We start from the raw sequence: 8,935 nt of genomic DNA on the forward strand, positions 1-8,935 counted from the left end.
GCAGCTTCGACTCGGATGACGAGCTCCAGCGAGGGGATGCGCAAGACCCGAGCCGAAGGTGAACTTCACCTGGACCGCCCTTCAGGTCATCATACGCCACCCAATAGAAGACCTCGAAGAACATGGCAGCTCCGACTCCACAACAACGGAAGACCGGCATGGAGGAAACTCGGACACGTCGGGCCAAGCCGACTAACAAGGTCTTGCCGCGACCAAACCATCACTCTTCAACGCCATCGTTGCCACATAAGCCGCCACACGGAACACCGGCATCGTCGGTTGGACACCTGCCAACCACGAAGTTGTGTGCGTCCAGCCCAAAGGAAGTGCAGACGTGATCGAGGTCTTCTAGACGAAGCCCCAAAGGAGGTAAGCGACGTGAGATGACACATTTCGCCTGACCCAACAGGGCCAAAGCTTTCACCCGAAGAGCCTGATCCAAGCTTGGAGGCCGAGGGAGCTCCACGGCGGTGCCTCCAACGAGGGAACAACGCCCGCGGGCGCAGCCACCACCGGTTGGCCATAACCGGGCATACTTTCGCCCGGAACTTCAAGGCCACCATCCCCACGCAACTGGCCGAAGCTAGCCTGCAGCTCCACTGGGTTGCACACACCTGCAACCACGGCTGCGCCATCGCAAAGCAGGGCCACCACAAACCTCATCGCCGACAAAGTCGACGGGCCAGATCCTGCACGTCTGGCGACCACCTCCAGGGCGCCGTCTACGACCATCAACAGCCAGCAGGGGCGCCAGCCCCGAACAGAGGAACCACATAGCAGGAGGGGGGCCGCCACCCCACTCCATCGAGACGAGCCGCAGCCACAAAGCTACCAAGGTCGACGCCGCCGGGCCAGTGCAGGGGAGCCGGAGCTCAACCACCAGAGGCGCAGCAGAGGAGTCCACGGAGCGCGAGGGGGGCTCTAGGCCGCCAGGAGCCACCATATTGGCCACCGTCGCAGGGGGCCGAGCCTCCCCAGCCGGAGCAGAGTCGCCGCCCCGATACGCGAGAGCAGCGCGGTCACGCGGGAGAGGCCCCGCCGCCGCCGTCCTTCCACACGGGCTTAGCCCGGTGAAGTCATCCTGCGACAGCGAGGAGGGGTGGATCCTGGGGGTTGGGGTGGTGGCGGCGGCGGGTTAGGGTTCCCCCGTGCCGCCCCTAGAGACGACGCGGGGGTCTTAGAACCTTGTTTCTCCTTCAATCTCACATTCTCGTTTCACAACTTGGGCAGAAACCGCCAATCTTCCTTCGCAAGAGGTAAAACATTCTTGCAAAACTCAGGACATAATAGGTTTGTGTAACTATTATTATTATCGGTTTTGCTAATCCTACTTCACTAGATTTTTATTGTGGACAACTTTGTTTACGATGTCGATATTGTTTAGGCCTAAATTTGACTTCCGCGAGGCTTTTAACTCCATCAGCTGGGACATCCTTGCGCACCTGGATCAAAACTCGTAACCTAACCAGCCATACGGTTGTCCTTCTCAATGGGGTGTGTGGACGGTGCTTTTCAACATTATTGTTGATGTTTTGCAGCAAATGCTCCTCCAAGCTTCTCGTGAGGGGCTTCACCTACACCCATGGTGGATGATCTCCCTTGCCCTATCCTTCGGTATGCTAATGACATCCAAATTATCTGTAGGGTTTTTTCGGAACATGTCCTCAACTTGAAGTGTGTTCCTGATGGCTTCTTCGCGACCACGGGGCTCACCATTAACTTCCATAAGAGTACTTTCATTCCCATCGGAACGGACCAGGCTACTGCTCTATTTATGGCCTGCTCTTTTGGGTGCGCCATCTCTTCTTTCCCCTAGACCTATCTTGGCTTTCCGCTCTCCACCCACCATAGGGGGGATGCTTCTTGTCAACCCCGTTCTCCCACGCCATGAGCGCCAGCATCCTTCTGGTCGGCGTCATTGAGGCCATTGACAAGCGACATCGTGATTTTCTCTGGACCGGAGAGGAAACTTGTAACGGTGGGCATTGCAAGGTCGCTTGCACTGATGTGTGTGCCCCGAAAAAGTTAGGGGGGCTTGGCGTCCTCTCTATCCCTGCCCAGAACTCCGCGCTTCTTGCCAAGTTCTTAACCAAGCTTCACTCTGATTCCACAATTCCATATGCATGTTGGTTTCCCCGTATGTATGGTTGGGCCGAATCTAGGGACCTGGGGGGGGCATCACTATCTTGATACCCCTATCTGGAAAGATAATGTCGCGGGGATTGATTCCTTCTGCTCTATCTCCAAGGTTGTAGTTGGGAATGGCACCTCGTTTTCTTTCTAGTTCGACCTTTGGCTTGGACCTACCGCCCTCCATGCCCGCTTTCCAAGCCTCTTCTCCACTCCAACCGCCCCAGGTCAATGTGGCTACCATCCTACGCTCTAGCCTCCATGCCACCCTTGGACCGCGCCTTTCGATCGCTGCTGTGACTGAGCTTCATGTCCGTACCTCCGAGCTTAGTTCCTTAGAGCTAATCGATACCTCGGATTTTTGAGACAACCACCTCACTAACAAAAACTTTCAAACAAAAGTTTCTATGTCAATTCTTCCAGGAATTTGCATACTGATGAGCTAGCCATTGGGTCTGGAGGAGCGCTGCTCCTCTGAAGTGCAAAGTTTCTTGCTGGCTAGCTAGGCGTTGGCATCTACCAACCAATGAGCGATGATTCCAGAACCGCCTCTCCACCTCGGCCACCTGCCTCTCATGCCTCGAAGACGAATACATCGATCACATACTGCTCTTATGCCCTCGAGCCAAAGAAGTTTGGAATTTCTTCCACCGGGACTTCGACACCCGCAGCCTAATATGCTTTGCGGATATCTGGCTCACGCACGACCACACACCATCGCTTGGACCATCTGGAAAAGGCGGAATGCTTTCGCCTTTAATGGAATTGCGGAAGACCTTCCCCTAGTCTCCCGCCACAGCATTGAGGATATCATGCTTGGGGCCTATCGTTGTAATACTCCCTCCTCTACCTATGCTCTTAATTATTGGTGTAACAACTATAACCCCCTGAACACTCTCTCGCTTTCTTGTATCTTCGCCCTCTAAAGCTATTGTAATGTTCCCCTGTTTCACTCCTTTTGAAGAGGTTTAATATAATTGTTTAGGCTGGCGCAAGCCCGTCGTATCTCAGGTCAAAAGAAAGTTTGTGTAATTGAGTTGCAGGTTGGATTGCAAGTGAGTTTTTTTAGTTGTATTGGGTTGCAAGTAAGTTTGCAACTAGAAATATGTCTCTAGACCATTAGATTTACTTTATGATTCATGCTAATCGTGAGTTGCATCATGAGTTGCAACTAAAATTGGATGGCGTCATCTGATTGACAACTAAATGTAAGTTTCAAGATTTTCACGAAAGTGGCCACCATTAGACTTAATACGGTTGCGGATCATGTTGTCCAGCCATCACAGACAGTCTTTATGCAAGGAAGGAATATCCTTGATGGAGTGGCGGTCTTGCATGAGACGGTACATGAGATGCATTCTAAGAAATTAAATGGGGTTATTTTAAAACTAGATTTTGAAAAGGCGTATGATAAAGTCAAGTGGTCTTTCCTACAGCAGACACTCAGGATGAAAGGTTTTTCTCCAGAGTGGCGCGCTCTAATAAATGATTTTGTGTATGGAGGTAGTGTCGCAATCCGGGTTAATGATGACACCGGCCACTATTTCCAAACACGAAAAGGGTTACACCAAGGGGATCCGTTATCACTGATGTTGTTTAACATTGTAGCGGATATGCTGGCTATACTCATAGAGCGGGCCAAGGCTGATGGCCAGATTGAAGGAGTGATTCCACATCTGGTTGATGGTGGTTTATCTATACTTCAATATGCCGACGATACAATTCTGTTTATGGATCATGATCTTCAAAAAGCTCAAAATCTGAAATTAATTTTGGCGGCTTTTGAGCAGTTGTCAGGATTGAAAATCAATTTCCATAAAAGCGAATTGTTCTGTTTCGGTGATGCCCAAAACGATACGGCTTTGTATACAGAGTTGTTTGGGGCGGGCAAGGCCAATTTCCTATTCGTTATTTGGGTATTCCGATTCATTATCGGAGACTTACAATCGTGGAATGGAAATTAGTGGAAGAAAGATTACAAAAACGCCTTAGTAGTTGGAAAGGTAAATTGTTGTCCCTGGGAGGAAGATTGGTACTCATTAGTTCGGTACTCACAAATATGGTACTGTATATGTTATCATTCTTCATCCTACCGAAAGGAATTCTGCATAAACTCGATTACTATCGATCCAGATTCTTTTGGCAAGGGGACAGCGAGAAAAAGAAATATCGACTGGTTAAGTGGAGTATAGTTTGTAGTCCCAAAGATCAAGGAGGGCTTGGAGTTCATGACCTGGAGGTCAAGAATTCAGCTCTACTGGGTAAATGGCTGTTTAAGCTACTTACTGAGGATGGGACTTGGCAAACTATTCTTCGAAGAAAATATATCGGTTCGAAGACACTATCCCAAGTGGTTTGGAAACCTGGGGATTCTCACTTCTGGGCTGGTCTTATGGCGACAAAAAATGTATTCTTTCGCCATGGTACTTTCTCAATCAGGAATGGAGCACAAATACGGTTCTGGAAAGATGCTTGGCTAGACAATGCACCCTTAAGTGAACAGTATCCTGCTCTGTATAGGATTGCTCGTCGACAAGGTGATACCATTGCTACTGTAATGGCTACCTCACCTCCGAATGTGACGTTCAGACGGGTTTTACTTGGACAAAGACTTGTGGCATGGAATACCCTAATTCAACGGCTCGGAGATATTCATTTATCGCCCAACTGCACGAATTTAGATGGAACCTTCATGTGGATGGTACTTTTTCCGTAAAATCTTTCTACAATGCGATCCTTCTTTCTGATTTACCAGTTGATAGCAATAAGAAGATTTGGAAGATGAAGATACCATTAAAAATTAAAATATTTGGATGGTATCTTCGTCGTGGGGTTATTCTCACCAAAGACAATCTTGTTAAGCGGAATTGGCATGGAAGTACACGGTGTGTTTTTTGTCATCAGGACGAAACAATCAAACACTTATTCTTCCAGTGCCATTTCGCGAGATCTATATGGTCAGTCATCCAAGTAGCGTCTACCCTGTATCCTCCGACTAGTGTCGCCAATGTCTTTGGCAATTGGCTTCATGGTATAGATTCAAGGCTTAAGATGCTTCTTAGGGTGGGGGCGCTAGCAGTTATCTGGGCGCTTTGGCTATGTAGAAATGACAAGATCTTTAATGACAAAAATTGCTCTTTGTTGCAGGTCATCTACAGATATACAGGTATTCTCCGTTCATGGTTACCTCTTCAGAGAGTGGAGAACCGAGACCTATTTACGGAGGTCTGTACACGGTTGGAGGCTACGGCGAGGGATACTTTTTCCCTACATGGGTGGTAGCATAATCTACGGATAGATGCCCCACCTATACCTTAGGCGTTATATGATTCATCGTTCCGATATGTATCTCGCCTAGTTTTTATTATTTATCCTTTTGGACTTGAGACAACAAAACGGCTGTATGCATCCTGATCCTGGTTATGCAGAGGCTGGATGTAATTTCTTCTTAAAGTAATAAAGCATCCTTTATCGAAAAAGTTCTAGGCACCCTATTATTATCTCAATAGTTATAGCCCCACCACAGCAAGGGGAGCGGCGGCAACGGGCAGAGGAGAGAAGATTTAAGTTCAAATTTTGAATTCGTAAGAATTTGAAGGGTTTTGAATGTTTGAATGAGTTTTTGTTTGCAAAATCTCATTTGTACCGTGGTCGCGCCAGTTAATTCCGAATGAACGGAGTATTTTATGTACTCCTTCTGTCTTAAATTTTTTTTAATCTAAATTTAGATGTATCTAAACATTATTTAGACATATATACATTTAAATTTAAACAAATTTATGACGTACTTTCATAGAACGGAGGAAGCAGCTAAAGTTAGAAATGTTGTTGGCGTGTTTACTGAAATGTAATACGGTGGTACTCTTACTGCAAAGGAAAAGAACTGCTCCTCCTGTAACTACCATGTACTGTAACCGCAGTTTCAGATCAATCAAATAATTGCCGGAATTGACGTAGCAGTCAAACCGAGTCACATGATGCCTGCTTCACTCCACCCTGGACGATGAACCGAACGAATTATCTGTACTGTCCAGGTGAAATCAGCATGGGGAAAGGAGACCAAGCAGAGCCACGTGCACGGAAGCCTCCTCGAACACGCTCTTGTGCCATTACTATCTCTCTATTTATATATTTCGTGTCTTTCATGATTCAGATAAGCGGTTGCATGCACAAATGCTCGTGCCGGCCTGGCCTGGCGCTGCCACGAATGATAAAATCTGATGCCAAACCCATGCATGGCATCCCCGTGCTCCTGCCACTGATGTGTGGGATCGACTAACTGCTGAGATGATAAGATGTGTAGTAGGGACTGGAGCCCAGCTGGTCATGGTTACACTTTTCTTTTCTTTTTATCTCCTGTTGTGCAGCACATGGCATGGCCGCTTCAAAACACAGATAAGATGAGATGGAAATGAGATAAGATGGAGAGTGAGGGAGCTCTAGCTAGGCTGTTGGTGCATAGTACAGCCTAGGCAGATCCCGATGGATGTGCTGTGTTGGGCAGAGGACAGCATGGATCTGCACAGAGCTTAACAGTCACTTGATCCATTTTCGATCACCACCTCCTGGATCCATACGGAGGTTTTTTTTTTTCGAAATTGGGGAATACCCCGACTTCTGCATCATGACGATGCACACGGTCTTTTATTAAGAAAAAGTTTAAAAAAGTAGTGTTAACAACTCACGCATGACCGACAATTGATACAAGAATCAACCATCGAAAACAGGACATACTACGACTACAACTCAACATAGCCTTCTAGTATGCCGCCAACCAGCCTGGCACAAGATATGCAGAGCGACCATCAGGAGCCGTGTGCAATCAGAAGCCATGGTATCCCGCAATCCTTCCGGGGACAGTAGAGCCCAAAGCTGGACCCAATGAGAGACCATGTGAATAACCTGCAAGAAGTGAAAAGAGGTTTTTTTGTTAAAAATTATATCATTTCTGACCCTCCAAATAGACCAACATAAAGCAGAAACCCCAATCCGGATAAAAGCCTTAGATTGTCTATCTACTCCATTTAACCAATTACCAAACATATTGGTAATATTAGTGGGAGGAGGAAGATCATAAGTGAAATTAACTGTACGCCATAAGAGCTTAGCTAACGGACATTCAATAAATAGATGTTGAATGGTTTCCTGTTCCCCACAAAAAACACATTTTGTACACCCATTCCAATGACGTTTAGCCAGATTATCCTTGGTTAACAAAACTTTATTACTCATGAACCACATGAAAATCTTAATCTTAAGTGGTATTTTAACCTTCCATAAATATTTTCGCAAAAAAGGTGTATGGTCACTCATGAGATCCTCGTACATGGACTTGACAGTAAACACTTTGTTAGAAGTCAGATTCCAAGTAAAACGATCTTCCTCGTCATTCAAAGTAACCATCATGAGCTTCCGACATAATTGTAACCATGAATTCCATTTACTACCATTCAACGCTCTTCGAAACGTAATATTCAATGGTGTTTGGGCTAGAACTTGTGCAACAGTGACATTTTTATGATGGGCAATGTTATACAAAGCAGGATATTGTTGAGCCAAAGGAGTGTTTCCCAACCAAATATCTTCCCAGAAGCGGATACCCATAACATTACCCACTTTGAAAGAATCCTTTGAAAAAACTCATGTTTTACCTCCATCAATCCTTTCCAAAAAGGAGAATCAGTAGGTTTGGCTTCGACCTGTGATAACGTTTTGTGTGTCAGATATTTATTATGTAGTAATTCTTGCCACACCCCATCTTCGTTAAGAAGTTTAAAGAGTCATTTGCTCAATAATCATTTGTTCTTGATTTCAAGTACCTCAATACCTAAACCCCCCTGGTCTTTAGGTCGGCATACAATATTCCATTTTGTAAGGCGGTATTTCTTTTTGTTTTCATCCGACTGCCAAAAGAATCTGGATCTATAGAAATCCAAACGTTTCCTCACCCCAACAGGTATTCGTAGGAAAGATAACATAAACATCAGTAAGCTAGTTAATACTGAATTAATAAGAACTAACATATCACCATAGGATAGTAACTTCCCTTTCCAGCATCCTAATTTACTCTCAAACCGTGTTTCAACCGGATACCAATCCGAGTTCTTGAGTTTTTTTTGTAGTGAATTGGAATACCTAAGTATCTAAAAGGAAGTTGTCCAGGATCACATCCAAAAATATGTCTATACTGAGCCTCTTCCTCCTTTGCCTTTCCAAAACAAAAAATCTCACTCTTGTGAAAATTAATCTTAAGCCCCGATAACTCTTCAAATAGACATAAAATTAATTTCGTATCAACCGCTTTATCAAGATCATGTTCCAGGAAAAGGATAGTATCATCAGCATACTGTAGTATAGAGAGTCCTCCATCAACTAAATGTGGAATTAACCCCCCAACTTGACCATCCTCTTTTGCTCTCTCAATTAAGATGGTAAGCATATCCACTACAATATTAAAAAGCATTGGGGATAAAGGATCCCCTTGCCTTAGACCTTTCTTTGTCTGAAAATAATGACCAATATCATCATTTACCTTGACACCAACACTACCTCCCTGGACAAACTGTTGCACTAATCTTCCCCATTCTGGAACAAAGCCCTTCATCCTTAGAGTTTGTTGCAAAAAGGGCCATTTAACCTTATCATATGCTTTTTCAAAGTCGATTTTAAATAATACTCCATCCATTTTTTTAGTATGTAACTCATGCATCGTTTCATGGAGTATAACTACCCCTTCCAAAATGTTTCTACCAGGCATAAAAGCCGATTGTGTTGGTTTGATGACTCTTGGGGCAATCCCCGAGAT

The sequence above is a fragment of the Lolium perenne genome, chromosome 7, assembly GCF_019359855.2.
Source record: "Lolium perenne isolate Kyuss_39 chromosome 7, Kyuss_2.0, whole genome shotgun sequence".
Classification (NCBI taxonomy): domain Eukaryota; kingdom Viridiplantae; phylum Streptophyta; class Magnoliopsida; order Poales; family Poaceae; genus Lolium; species Lolium perenne.